The 19,028-nt window shown below is 35.1% G+C and overlaps 1 long non-coding RNA gene across 2 annotated transcripts; it reads right to left on the reverse strand.

Annotated features, from left to right (window-relative positions):
• Window positions 1-13,965: 13,965 nt before the first annotated feature.
• Window positions 13,966-18,731, reverse strand: LOC129002374 (uncharacterized). 2 transcript variants are annotated; one of them, XR_008491577.1, is made up of 4 exons: window positions 18,554-18,731; window positions 17,144-17,364; window positions 15,468-15,606; window positions 13,966-14,909 (listed from the first exon to the last, which is right to left on the reverse strand). It is a non-coding gene; the product is annotated as an uncharacterized LOC129002374 (long non-coding RNA). The 2 variants fall into 2 exon arrangements; XR_008491576.1 differs by having other exon boundaries at window positions 18,512-18,731.
• Between the last annotated feature and the right edge of the window lie 297 nt (window positions 18,732-19,028).

Here is a 19,028-nt window from a genome sequence, read left to right on the forward strand (position 1 = left end):
GAAAACTACTTTTTTGGTTCCAGGGGGACTTAAAACGAATATATCCACTCAAAACTCAAACTTGAAAATTTTGACGAAAACAATACTTTCTCCATAGCTATGGTATAGGGGGAGAAAGTAAAAAACTGGAGGGGTCTTTGTACTTCGAAGAATAAGGACCTTCGGAAACCTGGCTCTCTCTAAACTTGTGTATTTTGGCCTAATAGAACAACACATTTTGTATTCAATCATCCTATGGGGAGGTGTGAAGAAGATTATTGATCAGATCTTTGTTTGGCAGAACATGGCAGTAAGAGCAATCTTGGGTATGTCGCCTCGGACCAGCTGCAAAAATGTTTTTAAAGAACTTGGCTTTCTTACAGTCCCTTCTCTTTTTATCTATGAATCAGTTTGCTATATAAAATCACAGAACATTAGACCAACTTTTACAAATCACACTTACAACACCCGAACAAAGGGCACACATGCAGTCCAACATAAACTCACAAAATTCGAACACAAACCTGATTACATGGCAATGAAATTGTACCAGGCCGTACAGAAAAAAATACTTGAAATTCAGAGCTTAACAAAATTCAAATCAGAATTGAAAAAATATCTAGTGGAGTTAAGTTTACAGGACATAGACACATTGTAACAGGACATTGGTACATTGGTGACAAAAACTAGTATTAAAGTTTGGTTATTCTTTGTATTATTAACCCTGACCTGTCCAATTCCTTAAGGCAAAGGAATGCGGACGGAGAGATCATGTACCTATCATGTATGTATGTATGTAACTAAAAACTTTGTTAGTAAAAACAATGTAACAAGTTGATTTTTTTGACTTAAATGATTGTGACGCTTGTCAATGCCTGGATTGAGTTTAGTGGCAATAAACACAATTAAATTTCCTTTCAAAACAGTTTTTTTTACATTTTGTTTAAATAGTTTATGGCACTTTACAACAATTCAACCAAAGATTTTAGCTGTTGTTGTATAACAAAATTTGAAGATTTATTCGTCGACGATAAATAATGGTGATGCAGTTTTGACAATAGTCATTATGTGCCAGTACCACAATCCGGCGTGATTATGGTATCCATCAAAGTTTTTTCAATCATACATTTATTTGAAATATATAATGACATAGTAGGGGTGTACATAGTTTTTTCATTTAACTTGCCAGCTTAGTGTTAAAACAGATTAATCCAAATAACAAATTTGCGTTGTTCATTGTTACACTTTGAAATATTAAATGAGTTGTAGTACATTTGTATCAGCAACTTACACCGGAAATGAGGAAATTAAAAAACTGCGTTAATTTGCCTAAACAAACTGCAGATGCTTTGATTCTTTTGTTAACTTTTCCATTGCCAATATGGCGATCCATAAAAAGCAATGACAACATAAAATTTTGCAATAATTTCTTTCCAAACTATTTTGTAGAGCTTAATAACAAATTATTTAGTATATTGAAGCATTATTATGCGCCTAATGGTTACGGAGAAAACTCAAACCGTTTAAAATTTAAAATCCCAATCCCAATGATATTCTTATGGAGAATAAGTAAACTGTTGTACACTGTTGTACTGTTGTAGCTTGTTTATGAACATCTTTTGATCAAAATTTGAAAATGCATTTATTTCATATTAAACTACCTACATGTAATAATATTTAAAAAAAAACCCCTTTAAAACCCTCCCTGTTACAACATACCTAAGTACTTGTTAAACTAATGCTATATTGAAATAGGGAATAATATTGTGATATTTTAAGGAGATAGTGTAAATCCAATCAAGCAAATGGAAATTCGTTTAGTCTGCAGGTTTGCTGCGGGGGGTATTTAAAATAAATCATAGAGTTGTTACAGTGTTTACAAACACACATCAGAACCACCTGTAAACTGTAATGGCTGCTTAAGAAACTTAAACACCTTATCTAAATGCAGTAGGTATAAAGAAATAGTATATGCCTACTGTATTAGGTTACTAGCCAGGTAAGTGGTAAGGTGTTTATAGAAGGCGTAGCCGAGTACGGGATTTTCGTGCGACACAATTTATTTAGGACAGAACATAAATTAGATTTTTTTTTTCTGAAAATAAAATAGGCCGCTGAAATTAGCTGTTTATTTCAACAGCTGACTAAGTACACTGTAATAGTATATTACGTTACTAGTCCTGAAAATAAGTGTGTTTACCGGACGAGTGTGGTCGTTCTCGTGCGAGACGAAGTCGAGTACGGGATTACCATACGAGTCCGGTACACACATTTTGGACGAGTTACGTACGTTAGTTTACGCCATACTAATAAATCTGTACAAATCCTTATATATTCCCACCAACTAAAGGACTAAAAATCACTACTCATTACGTTTTTGTTTATAACCATTCATTGCCACCTAAATACAGTATAATCAGCTGATTGGTGTCCGGTAACACTCATTACAGTATAGTAGTACAGTACGCAATGAAACCCCAATTGAATAAGCTGGCGGCAAACAGCTGTTTTCTGGACTAAATCCTTGCGTGGGAAGTTCGTCAAAATAATGTAGTGTGGCGTAAAAGTACATTACTACTTTTCCGTGTTTAGGCATGGCAAAGGGTAACTTCCCATCCTATGGATGGAATAGGAAAAGTACCTGTTTCTGTGTAGTAAGATGTAAAGAATTTTATTACACACAAGGTTAGGTGTTAAAATTAAGTTTTTAATCTTAGATCCATAACAGGCCTAGATTTTTAAACTTGCAACTCTAACCACGTTCTCCTCCCGTTGTGAAGCTCGGTTACTACATAGACATACCACGAACAAAACAACCTGCTTATAGCATCTCGTATTTTCTTAAAAATGTCAGATTATTTCTTTGCTAAATAAAAAGAAATAAACAAAGAAATAAAAAAATTAAAAAGAAATACCAAATTTGATTAAGTAAAATCCAAGAACAAGAAAACTAAAAAAGTTTTGTTATTATCCTTAAGAATAACTTGGGAACTTCTTATACATCCTCAACCGGTAGGCATGCAACAATAAACTAAATTATTTCTTTTTTAGCGAATTTCCCATATAGGGAATAAGCTATTACCGTAGTACTCATCGTAAGACCTGGACCCGGGACTGATTTACTTTTTTGTTTTGAGGTCCCTAGAGACCAAAAACACCATCCGTTCAAATTCATATATATATATCGCGCTATTGGACACACATATAAATATAAATATTTATATTTATATTTGTGTCCAATAGCGCGATAACTCGAGCAAAAATCATCCGATTTTGATGAAATTTGGTACAAACGTGTAAACCCACGTTTATTCGAACGAGTTTGCGAACCAGCATGATCGGACTATGGGAACAGGGGTTTATGGGGTAAAAATAGGTTTTTCCCATTGTTGACACTAAAAACTTAAAATTTAGCAATTTCTTTCAAAACCATTATGTAGAGCTTAAAAAAACAAATAATTTAGTATATTGAAGCGTTATTATATGCCTAATGGTTACAGAGAAAACTCCAAAAATCTGTAAATTTTAAATTCCTATGTTATTCTTATGGAGAATAAGTAAACTGTTGTAGTTTGCTTGTTTATGAACATATTTTGATCAAATTTGGAAAATTCATTCATTTCATACGAAACAATTACATTTTACAACAAATACCTTTTTACCCTCCCTGTTGCAGCAAACTTAAGTATTCGTTAAACTAATGTTATTTAAATAGGGAATAAATGAGATATTTTAAAGGAGACATTTTAGTGTAAATCCAGTTAGGCAAATGGAAATTCGCTTAGTCTGCAGGTTTACTGCGGCGGGGGTATTTTACTCTAAAGTCATAAGTCATTTATCTATCTAGATTTACATAAGTTATGCATTGGTTACGTCAATTACAGAAATACATAAAATATATACTAGGTGGCGTTCGCAGATGCATCCACAAAATTGAGCGGAGTCATCAAGGGTTCATATTATATTGTTTACGCCACACTACATTATTTTGACGAACTTCCGACGCAAGTATTTAGTCCAGAAAACAGCTCTTTGCCGCCAGCTTATTCAAATGGGGTTTCATTGCGTACTACTGTGCTGCAATGAGTTTTACCGGACACCAATCAGCTGATTGTACTGTATTTAGTATTTAGGTGGCAATGAGTGGTTATAAACAAAAACATAACCTCTCAATGACTAGTGATTTGTAGTCCTTTAGATGGTGTAAATATATAAGGATTTGTACAGATTTAGTAGTATGGCGTAAACTATCGTACGTCACTCGTCCAAAATGTGTGTACCGGACTCGTATGGTAATCCCGTACTCGACTTCGTCTCGCACGGGAACGACCACACTCGTTCGGTAAACACTTATTTTCAGGACTAGTAACGTAATATACTATTTTGTCATACTGCAGTAAAACAGTCGCCATTGATGCATGCGTTGCGGGTCTAAAAGTAGCATTTTTACTCTTTAATGAATAAAATTCGTTCGTCATCGTCGCTTTTGTCAACTCAGTTGTAAATTTCTATTGTAAACTATTGAATACGTATCGAAATATGGTACGATTCGTGCTTCATAATCATTTTAACCAGTCTCATCCCATAGCATTTTAACATTGCAGATACATTCATCCATTCCCACACTCAACACTCCGCACTGCCCACCTTTACTACTTCCTTTACTACCTTTACCTTTACTACCTTTACTAACACCCCCTACGTCGTGGACCTGTTTCCCTCTCTTCCCATAGCATTTTAGGATTGCAGATACATTAATGTAATTGCCAAAGACAGTTCCCACACTCTGCACTGCTAGCCTTACTACTTCCTTCACCATTTCCTACGTCATAGACCTGTTTCCTTCCCTTCTCATAGCATTTTAAGTATTAGATACATTTATCTAACTGCCCAAACGGTTCACTCAATCTGCAATGCCAGCCTTTACTACTTCCTTCACCACTTCCTACGTCACGGACCCGTTTTCCTCCCTTCCCATAGAATTTTAGGAATGCAGATACCAACCTAAATCTAATCGTCTTAAACAGTTTCCACACTCCAGACTGCTCACCTTTACTATTTCCCTCACCACTTCCTACGTCACGGACCTCAAGCTAGTGTCGTCATTTGATTATATTTATGATCCATACCACCGTTTATGTTCTAATATCTGTGGAATAATGCTATCAGCTATTTATTATCTAATGCATTCAAAAGTAAACAGCTGATCATGTGTCTTTGTTTATGTGTCAAATACTGCTTCCATAAGGATTACATTGAAACTTTGAGACCCAGTGGGGCGGATTCCTGAGAGACTTTTTTAACGCCATATAGATGTTGGCACTCACCGGTATTGTCTTTATCACCATGCAAAATTTGAAAACGATTGATTTAGCCGTCTAGGAGGAGTTTGCGTATTACGAAATGCATAAAAGTCGACGTATAAGAGCTTCGCTCGCTCCGCTCAACAAAATTCCTTATCCTGCATGCCATACATAAGCTATTTGCAATTGGTTAACATTTTAAATTTTGTTTGGAGATTCACTCATTATGCCCATGTAAAAATCTTTACCTTATTCTTATTACCCTCGTAATAGTAGTTTACGCAACGATTGCGTTAAGTTAGTCTTTACGACACGAGTAGAAAATTTAAGGCACGAGCCTCGGCGAGTGCCTTAAAAACTTCTACGAGTGTCGTAAAGACTATTAACGCGAGTTGCGTACACTACTTTACCTACGACCGTTTTTTAATTACTATCAATCTGGATTTAATTACTAACAATCACTAACGATAACTTTTTAGAGAGGTTATGTTTTCGTGTATTGTCATTGCCACTGAAAGTGATGCAACGACTTGTTGTATAATCAGCTGATTTCCTGTAATTACGTGTTTGTTAAACTTCGTTAAATATTACATTGCTAGCAGCATTCTTACCATAAATAATATTGTATCAGGTACAATTCGGCAAATATTTCATTTATTTTTGGACTTCCACCAACTTAATTAAGAATACGCGAGTATCAACATGAACAAGTCGGATCAACAATTAAATTGGTCAACTGATCAGCTGATCAGCTGATTAGTTGACGTTCGAAGCATTACAATTTTAATTCTTTTCTCTCAATAACTGAACCTCATTGGTCCGTTACCTGTGTGGATATGAGAAAACTATGCGGATATGAAATGAAACTATGCGGATATGAAAGTAAACAGCTGTAAAGTGAAACTTTTCAATTCTAAGAACTGGGGCCCATTTCATAATAAACTACAAGTTACAAGTTACAACTTGTAACTTGTAATTTCCATTAGATTTGCATTGGGCGATCAGCTGATTTACTAATAATATTAGTTTGTACTTTATTATGAAATGGGCCCCTGGACTGAAATGGCTACTTTAAAAAACGGTCGTAGGTAAACTCATTTTCGCGTATTCCAATTGTGTTGGTTCGCGGACTCATTCGTTGTAGGTTTACACGACACGTTTTTACAAATTTCATCAGGATCGTATTATTTTTGCCATGAGGCCATGAGAGATTTTTTCGCATACGCGTATTACCTATATGGAACATTCACCAAAATGTTTTTTCATCACTCCGTAACGAAAGTAACTATTTTCGATAACGGCTGACATCAATGAAAGTAATCATTTCGCAAGCTCAAATTTAGGGCGAGGGAAAATCGATCAGCTGATTTTCCCTCGCTCTAAATTTACTTTCCCTCGCTCTCAATTAGTTCTCCATTTATTCACTACGCGCGCTAGTGTTTTGTTACGGTATTTAATGATTTGAATCAGCTGTATGTATTGTTAAAAGATGTTTTATCTTTTATTTTCATGTTTAAACAAAATTTATTGAGAAATATACGTAGGTTTTCTTTTAGAAGATTTTATTTTATTTTGATGTTCAATCAAATTAATTGAGAAATAGAATAGTTGTAATATTACTGAGGTCTGCTAATCTGAGTTTGTGTATTTTTGCGTCGTGATGAAAAGTATCGTTCATAACTCGTACCGAAAGTTATTATCCGGCACTTGCTCCATTATTCCCGACCTCGGCTTCGCCTCGTACGTGAAAATAGCTCTCACATACTCGGCTTCGCCTCGCAGGTGAAATTGGGGTTCCCTGTGGAGGGATCTTAAAAGGTTTCTGGGACAGAGCCCTAAGCTAATTTACTTCGTTTTTCTTTTGATAACTCATCTACAGACAAAGACCTTTCTTAGGACACCTCTACCTAGTTTCTACGCCCAGCCGTTCTCTCAAATTAGTGGAGACAAAGTTTCCAATTAAATATTTAGATTCCCCCATGTTAATCTTATGGGAGAAAACCCAACTTTGATGGAAGATCAAGCCCGAACTAAAAAAGATTTCAAAAAAATAAAAACACTTTGTAAAACTACAGATAAGGGCCATTCTTTTGACACTTTAATCATACAAATCGGTCCAAAAATGAGGGAGGAGTTCTGTTCACAAAAATCGGGAAACACTTTTCACACGAACTGCGCCTCGCAGTTAAAACGCACCCTCGAAAGGGCGGGGGGGGGGGGGGTCAACGTCCTAAGGTTGTTTAGGCCTAAATTAATATTTCGGTTGGAAATCAATAATTAATTACGTTATTAATATATGTCTCTGTTTGAAGTAGGCCTAAAGTAAAATATCAAATAATTTTTGATTTGTTATTTATACATATTTGAAATGATTATTACAGTACAAGTATTATTTTAATAACGTGCGAAAGTTCCGCATTGACCTATACCTAGACAATTTGAATCATAAAAGTACAGTACTAGGTTGACCGCAACTGTAGCCGTTGGGAGGCTCACATCGTTGGACGATCCTTTATGATATCAATGGCATTTCCGGCATTTCCGCTCAGGTATTGTATACTGCTGGAGAGATAGACAGCAATTGAGATAAGACTTGTTTGATTTGTTTCGGCTTCTTTAATGTATGAAATGTAAAAATACACAAATTTTCAATTACCTCCACCTATTGAACTAATGTATTATTATCAATTGCATGCACCCAACGTTTTTTGTTTTAAATCTTAAGTATTTATACTCTCCACATATTTATAATTTATTTTCTAGTTTTTAATGTGTTTGGATGTTAAATCTATTAAGCATCTATATCAGATTAAGACAGAGGCATGTGATGGGAAATCTAAGGTTTATTTGAGTTTCTTTTCATATAATTATGTATTAGATTGAATGTATGGCCTACCTACTAACTATAAATATACCAATCTACTAGCAGAGTACCCGTCCTTCTTATGGGGTTGGCATATAAGTATAAAATGCTTATTGTAGTTATACCATAGATAAAAGGAGTATAGACTATAATCAAGAGTTATACTCAAGCTTTGCGTATGCAATGGGGAGGACACAGTTTGATAAAATTTGCTTCTTTAAATTTACAGTTTACATAAACATAGCCATTAACTTATGTTCTACCACTTCACCTAAACAATAGAGAAAAAAATTATAAAAATCCACAAAATATCACAAATTATTCATGAAATTAGAAACGCAAAGATAACACAATCCTACTTTGACATTTCTCATTACTATCACAGTTTTTTTTTGCTGCTTAGTTCAAATGAGCTGTTCTCATAAATGCAAAATAAACGGTATCAGCAATTTGACACATACTTTCTCCCATTAGCTTGTCAACAACCTTTATCATAGGTAAGCGATGATAGTGGTAGGCCTATTTAATAGGTAAAATCTCAAAAGTTTCCATTATCCCATTACCCATTATCCATGATATTATATGGATTAGCCACTTTGCCGTTAATTAATGAATTAAAAACCATCACAGATACAAACCAAGTATGGCATGCGGATGACTCATCATGTCAAGAAAAACTTTATAATGTGATGAAATGGTGAGAGAAATTACAAGAAATTGGGCCTAAATATGGTTACTACCCACAAGCTCGCAAAACCTGTTTGATTGTTGGATCTGAACCATCAACATTAGACCTATCCAACATATCAGGATTAAAGATTGTTACTGGGAGTAGTTATTTAGGAGGATTTATTGGATGTGTCAAAACTGAAAAAGATGTCTTTATTAAAAAGAAGGTAGAAAAGTGGAATAGTCATTTGGTAAAAGTCTGGCGAATGTAGCTGAAAAATACCCACAATCTGAACACACTGTTGCCACAAAATCAATACAAGCTAAATGGATTTTTTTTCAAAGAGTTGTTAAAAGTGAAGACATTAATTTTCATCCAGTAAAAAACTCAATAGAACAAAACCTATTTCCTGCTTTATTTGGCTCTCACCTAAACCAAGATGAACAACAAATATTACATCTGCAAGTAAAAAATGGAGGAATTGGTTTAGTGGATCCTACCGCTCAGGGAAAAGCATTGTTCCGAGCTTCAAAGAGATGTTGTAAATTCATCATAGACTCCCTAAAAACTAAGAGGAAAATAAGAATGCAAGAACATGAAGAACATTTGATTATCACAAAAAAGGACTTGAAAGAGGAGAGAAGATTAGGAGAAGAAAACATTTTGAAATCGACTATTCAAAATTTTCCTCTAAAACAACAAAAAATTATCTTGCGAGGAGCAAATACTAAAGCGAAACACAGTGGATGGCTGTCATGCATTCCTCTGAAAAAACTTAACTTTAGATCTTTCTCCACTGGAGTTCAGAGATGCTCTTGGATTAAGATATGGGAAAACTCCTATACACCTCCACTCTTCATGTGATGGCTGTGGCAAAAACTTCAATATGGAACATCCCCTTAAATGTTGCACAGGTGGTTTGATAATAAGAAGACATAATGAGGTAAGGGATACCCTTGGAAGCTTGATGGAGCTAGCATGGGGAAACTGTGTGTGTGGGGAACCAATGATCTCTGAGCAAGGATCATTTGATACTGCAGCACTAAAAGCAGACTTGGCTTGTAGGGGTGTATGGGAGGTTCAGACGGAAGCATTATTTGATGTACGTGTCGTTGACACTGATGCTCCATCGTACTTGAACCTCCCATACAAAAAAGTGTTGGAGAATGCAGAAAGAGAGAAGAGCAAATATTTAACAATAACAGAAACCAGAAATGTATCTTCACTAGTCACGTCTGTGGACGTAATGCTGGGCAAAGAGTTTCAGACCTTGCTCAGAGCAATGGCAGAACGCCTAACAGAAAAATGGAAGAAACCTTTTTGTGCGACGTTTAGGGCCAGCAGCATGTGTCTATAAGGAGGACAAGGAAGAAGTGGAGGACCCTTAGAGAGTTTGAAGATGGGGCTGGAGTACCAGTTATTTATTAATTTAAATAGCAAATGTTTTATTATTTTTCCATATCAAAATTGTGAATTATATTATTTAGTACTAGTGTACACGTTGCTCGAATTCGAGCAATTGCAAAGTATTACAGGAGTTATTTCGAAACGAATAACAGTCATATTTACGATGAGTTCAAAAGAGTCAAATCAAACATTTCCGGTTGGTGTGTAACACAGACCATGTTTATCTTCGTTATTGATAAACCTAAAGCATTCCGGCCGGTTTTCTCCTTCTCAAAATGCCTCGCTGTACAGGCAACACAGGTCATTGATAGAGGGCCAATTGAGAACAAAAAGTCGTTTTGGGGTAGTGTTAGGGTGCATTTATAACTTAATAGTTGAGATTGTCCAGGGTCAGGTGCTGACTTGATGAGTTAAGCCTATTACGCGCCACTGTTCTGTAGCTACGGTCGTTATCACGATTACGCCTCCTGTCTATGTTTCGTTGTCTTCACGTCGTAGGCATTTAAAAGAAAAAAACAACAATTAAACACATTATAGCTACACAAAACAACGATAAATGCACAAATTTGAGATACAACCATACTAACACGATCCGTCTTGGGGGTTATGTTTACACAAACTCAAATAATGTAGTAAATAAATGTACTCAATGCGTTTCATTGGATTGAAAAATAAAATAAATAACAGCAATTAAATTATACAGCTGATCAAAATGTAAACAATTGTGTTCTCCATAAGGATAACATGGGAACTTTCAAAGCCAATGGGGCAGAGGCCAAGGGACTTTTTCAAAAATGTAAGGCCAGTTTGCAAATCTACGTGACACGCTCTTTCCAATGAGACGTCAATGGATAAAATCGGTTAAGAAATGGCGGAGGAGTTCAACCGACAAAGTTTCATGTAGCGTATTAATTATATAGATTAAAAAAAAAATTACAGATGACTTAAATTAATTGATATATTTACATTCTTTCAAAATGTAAACATGGAAAATTTGGAAGGCCATGGGGCGTAGCCCAAGGGAAATGTGAAATTAAATGATATAATATTGCATTGTCATCCATTTGGGGAGCTATGTTTCAAATTTAAAGTCTCTAGCTCATCGGGAACTTTGTTTAAAATTAATATCAAAATTTGTAGGAAAGCGACTACCGAGCTAATAAAAACAAGCCCATGCCCATGGGGCGTAGCACAAGGGAAATATGAAAATTAAATAATATTGCATTGTCATCCATTTGTGAGCTATGTTTCAAGTTTCAAGTCTCTATAGCTCATTGGGAACTTAGTATAAAATTGATTGCAAAATTTGTACCAGACAAGAAAGCGAGCTAATAAAAAACGTGTTAATATATAATTCTGAGCAATTTACAGACAAAACTCTAATTATATTTATGAAGATTTATTGTTTGTTTGTTTACTCTATTACTGAATTATTAATTATAATCATAATTATGAATCTTTGATTCTCAATTCAATTCTCATTACTGTATAGATGTTTGCATTACCACAAAGTTATTGGTTTTTGTTCTGTCATACTGTTCAATGCAAACACAAGGTTGCCTGCATATTCCAACCATGGTAAGTGTGTGTAACTTATTCAGTTATAGGCTAGTTTGACTAGCCAGAAAACTGGGCTGACACTAACAATGACAGGTTTTTACTTTCCTGACCCTATTTTCACAAGGTCAGTTTGTGTGATGTATTTTCCAGGGTGGCTATTTCAGTGACATCCATATCCATGTTAATCAGACACAAGAACAAACACTGAAAATCTTCAAAAATATTGTTCAAAATGGTTCTTTGTGCTGGAAATATATAAACACCTTACCTACCCTATGTTAAAAAAATCTAAAATCGTATAACTCATTGAGCGAAGCCCGAAGCTCTTATACGTTGACTCTTATGCATTTCGTAATATGCAATCTCCTTCTAGACGGCTGAAGTAATCATTTTCAAATTTTGCATGGTGATAAAGACCATATATATCGGTGAGTGCTAACATCTATATGGCGTTAAAAAAACTCTCTAAGGAATCCCCCCCACTGGCTCTAAAAATTTGTATGTAATCTTTATGGACGCAGTATTTGACATAAAAACAAAGACACAAGATCAGCTGTTGACTTATTAAAGGACTTAACTGAAACGGCTACTTTAAAAAAAGGTCGTAGGTAAAAGGAATTACTGTAACTGTTATCACCGATATTAGAACAGAAACGGTATGGTTCATAAACATAAAAAATGATGTCAATAGCTTTTTATTATAATAATAGTTGTTTATTACAAATCCAGTTATTTTATTATAATAAACCTTTTAATTGGAAGTCAACTATACTTTTTATACTAAATAAATTGTTGTTAATTTAATTCCCTCATCAGTAGATTGAAATATATATAAAAATAGTCACACAATGTCCACAAAATGTCAATATCAAGCAGCTGATTCGAATCCTACCTGGTGTTTTCTAGTTATGTTTAATTTTTTTACTCCTATTATGGATACTATAATAAAAAGTGTTCCAATAGTTACATGAATAACAAAACCCGGTTCTTATAAAAAAAAGTTGACCCATAAATTGAACTAGGTATATGTTGCTTGAAATCGAGCAATCGCAAAGAAGTACATAAAGGAGTTATTTAAAAACAAATAACTTGTTTAAGAACAAATATAATTTATAAATTCCGATGAGTCTAAAAGAGTCAACTCAAAGATTACGTAACTAATGATAATACTCACAATGTAACTTACCAGTTCAACATAATCAACATTTCTTGTAAATATCTTATCATGTTTCAAAAGCTGAACTGGCTTTAGCATGGTGGAAGGAAAAAAACATAGGTGTGCTATTCCCGTCATATTCTGATGTCACTTGGATTGCAAACAAAAGATCACCTGATTATAACTGTCAAATTAGTATATGTATTTGTTTTGATTTGGTTGTTATTGTTTTTATAATGTGTGTTTTTATAAAAAAACATTAACAATCAAATCAAAACAATATACTAATTTGACAGTTACAATCAGGTGATCTTTTGTTTGCAATCCAAGTGACGTCAGAATATGACGGGAATAGCACACCTATGTTTTTTCCTTCCACCATAGGCTTTTAGTGTGTTGTAGAAATGTTTCCCACTTATAGCCACAATAGGTTGTCCATGTTGGTCTTTGTCAATGATAATGTAGTTTGCGTGGTATCACCCATTGTCGCCAGTACGTTTACAAACTTCAGTCTTTATTTTAATAGCACTAAATAACCATTAACTACCTGATTTTCTGCATAACCTCTCTGTCACAATTTTATAATTAACATATGTTCTTCTTCTCACTTTAAATTTCTGACAACAGCTGGAGTTTCATAACAATATTTGTTTCCCATGTTAATCTTATGGAGAAATACAAAACTTTAAAGGGCCCCAGGTCCTCACTCTCTAATTATTTCCCTAAAAAGAAAGTTTCTTGCACAACTTCACGTTATGCTCTTTCCAATGACACCAAAAACATGTCAATCGGTTCAGTAATTTCGGAGAAGTAATTGTCACAAAAACCTGCTTGCGTACCTATTTAATAAGTATAGATACAAAATTAGGTACATCAATCTCCTTAAAACCAAATCACAAATCCTTCAATCACTCAAAAGTCACAATAAATCATTAATAAAAACACAAACATAAGCTGTTATAAACTTTAGAATATTGCTATGTCTTTTTAATAGTGTGTAATCAAAATATATAAAAAAAAAACAACATTTCATTTCATATAATTTTATTCATTTCAGTACATCAATACAGGAATAGCGATCTATACTATATAAAGTTGGAAATGATTAATTTACCAAGTATCGAAATATAAGAAGGTTTCTACTGACTTATACAATCCCCGCCCATAGAACAGGCACCCTGCTAGTTAAATATCAAGATATCTCTTTTTACCCAAGACAAGGTCAGTTAGTGAAAGTAATCATTTTAACAAAGATAATAATAGTTATTTGTGCAACTAGTGAGCAAAGTGATAAATTGACTCACTCGAGAGAAATACTTACTCACGAGCCGTAGGCGAGTGAGGAATGGTTTCTCGAGTGAGGCAATTGCACTTTGCACTCGAGCTGCACATTATATTTTTCCTACAGTTACCATAAAACAAATAAATTGGTAAAGAAACGTAACATATTTTTACACAGAAGTGAACTTTTAATATGACATTTAATGATACAACAGTAAAACAACTGACCAGCTGATTTACAGCCAGTGCTGCCAACGTATTTCGCGCACATACGACCTTGTCTGCATGTTACGCGCTCACTATTTTGTGCCTTCACATTGCAAATCTGGAGTGAGACAAAGTAATTAGAGTGAGACAATGTTAACATTGTCTCACTGATGAGCGAATTGGCCACTTTGCTTTCTCAAATCAGTGAGAGAACATGTACATTGTTAGGTAACTGTAGGAAAACAGTATTTTTTTACCAGGCAGAAGTACAAACAAATATTAAAAATGTAAGAGAACATCTTCATAAAAACAATAAAATTATCTTAATTTAATAATCTAAATGAGAAAAAAATTTAAATACTGATGTTCAAAATAAATGTTAAACTAATCAACAGAATGGATCTAAACTGATTTGTCTCCACTTCTTCAGCCTCCTCTCCCCCAACCTCCATGCCTCCATCGCGATCCATCCTGTCATCAGGCCTGGATATAACAGAACAAAAATTAATATTAAAAACAGTATTCTGAACAGAACAAGAGTCTTTTTATGCATACTTCTATCATTATTTAATGTACTCAGTGGCGTACTGAGGGGGGGGGGGAGGTTTGCACCAGACCCCACACCAACATAGGCCTCCAAATCAGGGCCGTATTCCCCTAACGGTGGACACTGCGATTGCCAAGGGCTTCGGCCTGGGAAGGGGACTCACTTGGGGCCTCAAAAGAATGCTTTTTCTCTTGGAAAATTTTCCCGAAATCTGTTAGAATTAGGGGGTACAATAATCCAAGTTTGTCTTGTATTCTCATGATAGCCGAAAGCATCTGCAAAGATTGCGTGATCGAAATTTACGACTACCAGCGGGTAGTCGTAAAATATAGCCTACATTTCCTAAAAAACAAAAGCAAATTTTTGGGCACATCTCCAGTTAAAATGCTGGTTAAATACTAGTAATTCAGGAGGGTTATGCAAAATAGGCTTGGGGGCAATGGACACGGCCCTGGATTTATAAGTTTTAAATTTAAGTAAATGGCAAAACTTACCATTAGTTAGTTCTCTTCAATCTTAGTCTTTACTTCGCCCCATCCTCCATCTCCTCTTCCTCTGACACCTCTCCCCTGTATTCTCCAATGTCGGAGGATATTAATTACAACGCCCCCATTTTACTGGTAGGCTTCAGTTCTGTACAGAAATATTGCAAAAAATAGTGTTATACAAATACTTTGAGTCCAACAAATAATACAAGTCTGTACACTCCTTTCTATATTTGTAATATTCAAATAGGTACAGATAATAGGAAAATGTTTGAGCAAATCTGGGTCAAGTTAGTACAACTATTATAATTTGTAACAATAATATGGTTTAGGCAAAATAAATTGGTTTAACACGTTCGCTACCACAATTATATAAAATTTACGTTTGCATAGACTAGCGACGCAATTGTGCGTCGACTCATTTCTCACAATAGACCACCGACGCATATTTGCGTCAGCTGATCATATTGAAATAGACTAACGACACACACTTGCGTCGGTGTTCAATGTTATTAATCAGCGTATTTCTTAGCAACGGTCTATTTTAAAGCCCTGATTTTATCGTATCAGTCTAGAGGGATATCTGCCGCAAATGTGCATCGCTTGGTGTGTGGATATGACGATTGGTTACGTCACACAACAGTTGGCAACATTGTTGTTTACATTGTGCATTCCGCGACATCTCAGAACAGATGTAAACGTTATAACCTTTGCAGTTTTGGCGAGTGTTTGGAGTTTCTTTATTTGTTTGAGTAAATGCTTGAAACAACCAAATTTAAAACGACGCTTAAACGTGCGTCGCCTGGTCTATTGAAACGAAAATGTAAGTAATCTTTTTATCTGAATTTTATTAAATAGACTGACCGACGCATATATGCGGCGTTTTAAAATTTGCTCAAAACGATAAATAAAAACAATATTTATTGCTTACTAATTCACTTAAGGTCAATATGAAGTCAATTAGTCCATTTAAACGATATTTCTCTTTTGGTCTGTTGGCAATGTTATTCCTATATCACTTGGTCTGTAAGCAACGTCATGATCATTCCTTTTGGTCTGTAGGAGTGACCGGACCGACGCATATGAGCGTCGCTCGGTAGCGAACGCGTTCAACATTAATTCTTTGTTATTTCCCAATTTGCAAAAATGCAAGCTCTAGCCTAATTAAGACATTTCCAAACAACATGTTTCGAGATGTAATCCAAATGCATTTTAAGTAGGGGCCTAGTTTTGAATGTTTATAAAAAAACTATAAATTTGCATTAAGATTAATTATCCTTATGTTCCACCAAAAACTATTAATAATAGTTTATTTGTGTAGGTAACTAGTGGGCGAAGTGGCACTTTGCTACACATGAGAGAAATGTTTACGCACGAGCCGTAGGCGAGTGTGGAAAGTTTGTCGAGTGCAGCAATGGCAGTTTGCACTTGTGTTACACATTATATTTTCCCTACAGTTACCATAAAACATATAAATAATTAGTTGTTCAAACTCTGTTCAACACAAAATGCAAATGATTCAGTTTGGATCAGTGTCTATGGTTGTCGATAATATGGAACCCACCCAAATATCGACAGTAGGCCCTCCGGATAACACTTACCAAAGTACCGATTTGAACTTTGAATAACTTAGTTAACAAACATAGCCTAGAATCTATCACAAAGGGGAAAGAATGTTGACTCACCTCACTTAAGTTATGGTTAGACCAAGGAACATTATCACGGCAGTATGGTAATTGCCTCCAGGGTCCACAACTCTGGTCTCTCTTTCTCTCTCATCTGCTGTGATGTCGATGGCAATGTCGTCCAGAAAGGTTAGTCCTCTTAACTTATTGGTTCAAGACAATATTTAAAATATAGACCAATTTGGGTTCAGGTCAAATTACAGCCTTTGCTCCAGGATCATCTATAAAATTAACATTGATGTCATCAGCAATGAATGATATAATCCAAGTCTAGTCTTACACCAAATACAAACAGCTCTAGAATATTTTGCAGCACTTAAGTTTACGTCCTACACTCATTCCAATGAATATATTTCTTTAATACTTTCTTTCTTATTACTTGGCGACCATACAAAGTAGGTATTTTAAGCCAAGTACGAATGGAAATGAGTGTAGGATCAGGATGAGTGGCGCGATCTTGTAGTCTTGTTAGTGACTAAGGCCGACATTCCTTAGACACAGCTGTTAATTAATAGCCCATACAGCTAATGGCAACTAAGGGACCTACAGTTTATAGTGGAATCCGAACCACATTATTGCCTTGGTCTATAGCCTATACGAATTGGTCTAATTATCAGGATAGTACTGCGGATAGTCGTAGTACTCACTCAAGCGGACGTTAATCCACACCAGGGAGTATCACATCCACAGTGCATGCCTATAAATATCCACAATTCGTGACCTCCTACGGTAGTAGCTGGATTACAGGACGACGCCACCCGTCCCAGTCATATTGATTATTTCATTCGATAAACTTAGGCCTATATCAATTTTGGGTAATGTTAGGGTGAAACCTAACCTAACTAACGGAATGAAATATTCAAAATATTAAATAGTCTAACTTATGTATTCATATCGGGTACAGTTTCTTAACTGGTCTATGCTAATATTGATTGAAACTATCGAATTGAAAATATTGATTAGTAATCGATATTTATAAATACATCTATTGCAAAATAAAACTATCATAACCTAACCTAACCAACCAAACTTGCTGATGGTGAAAAAATCGCATGAAGGTTTACAAATCGAAACGATAGTTGCAATCGATATTAGCATAGCCCAGTTAAGAAACTGTACCCTTAATATCTTTCATTTGAATGAATAAAGGACATAAACTAAAGTGCAGCCGCATATTTTTAAATAACAAATTCTTAAAGTTGACACTGGGTCAATGGGAATGAGAGACAATCCTAATAGCCTAGGGATGGGATATGCCTATTCAAACATTTGCTACAATATTGCTTGATGATTCAGAATTAGCCTACGAATAAGCTGTATCTTAAGTTCTTGTTGGTGTCTTACTTTACCTTCTTGTTGGTGACTTACCTAAAGTGTCTGTTATCATGTTGATTAGCCTACATAACCTACCTATACAAATTATTTCACATTGTTTCCCTTAAAAACTATTGTTTGTAACACACGAGTCACCAATTTTCCTGTAAGCAAGGAAAGAAATAAAAAAGATAAATATTTACAATATAAAAGTAATAACTTAATGCTTAGTCAAAATGGCCAGCTTATCATTATTCATTTCATTGTCCGTCGGAATTCGGATTTCGGAATTAAATATTGCGATGCGACTCGTAAGTTGAGGAACTGAACGATGAATTAGAACAACTCCTTTTCAAGAGTAGCTCCGAAGAACGGGAGCTTGTCGATATACTGGGACTATTTCAGTGTCGACATAGTGAAACTATTTCATTGTCGACAATATGGGATGTCGACAATTTGTGGTGTCGATCATTTGCGACGTCGGTTATTTGGGATGTCGGTTAAGTGGGAATATTCCAGTGTCGACAAACTGGGAATAATTCAGTTTCGATCAATTTCTACGGTTGTCGAT

The sequence above is a fragment of the Macrosteles quadrilineatus genome, unplaced genomic scaffold, assembly GCF_028750875.1.
Source record: "Macrosteles quadrilineatus isolate MER2022 unplaced genomic scaffold, UCM_ALF_1.0 Scaffold_9__3_contigs__length_116548681, whole genome shotgun sequence".
Taxonomy (NCBI): Eukaryota; Metazoa; Arthropoda; class Insecta; order Hemiptera; family Cicadellidae; genus Macrosteles; species Macrosteles quadrilineatus.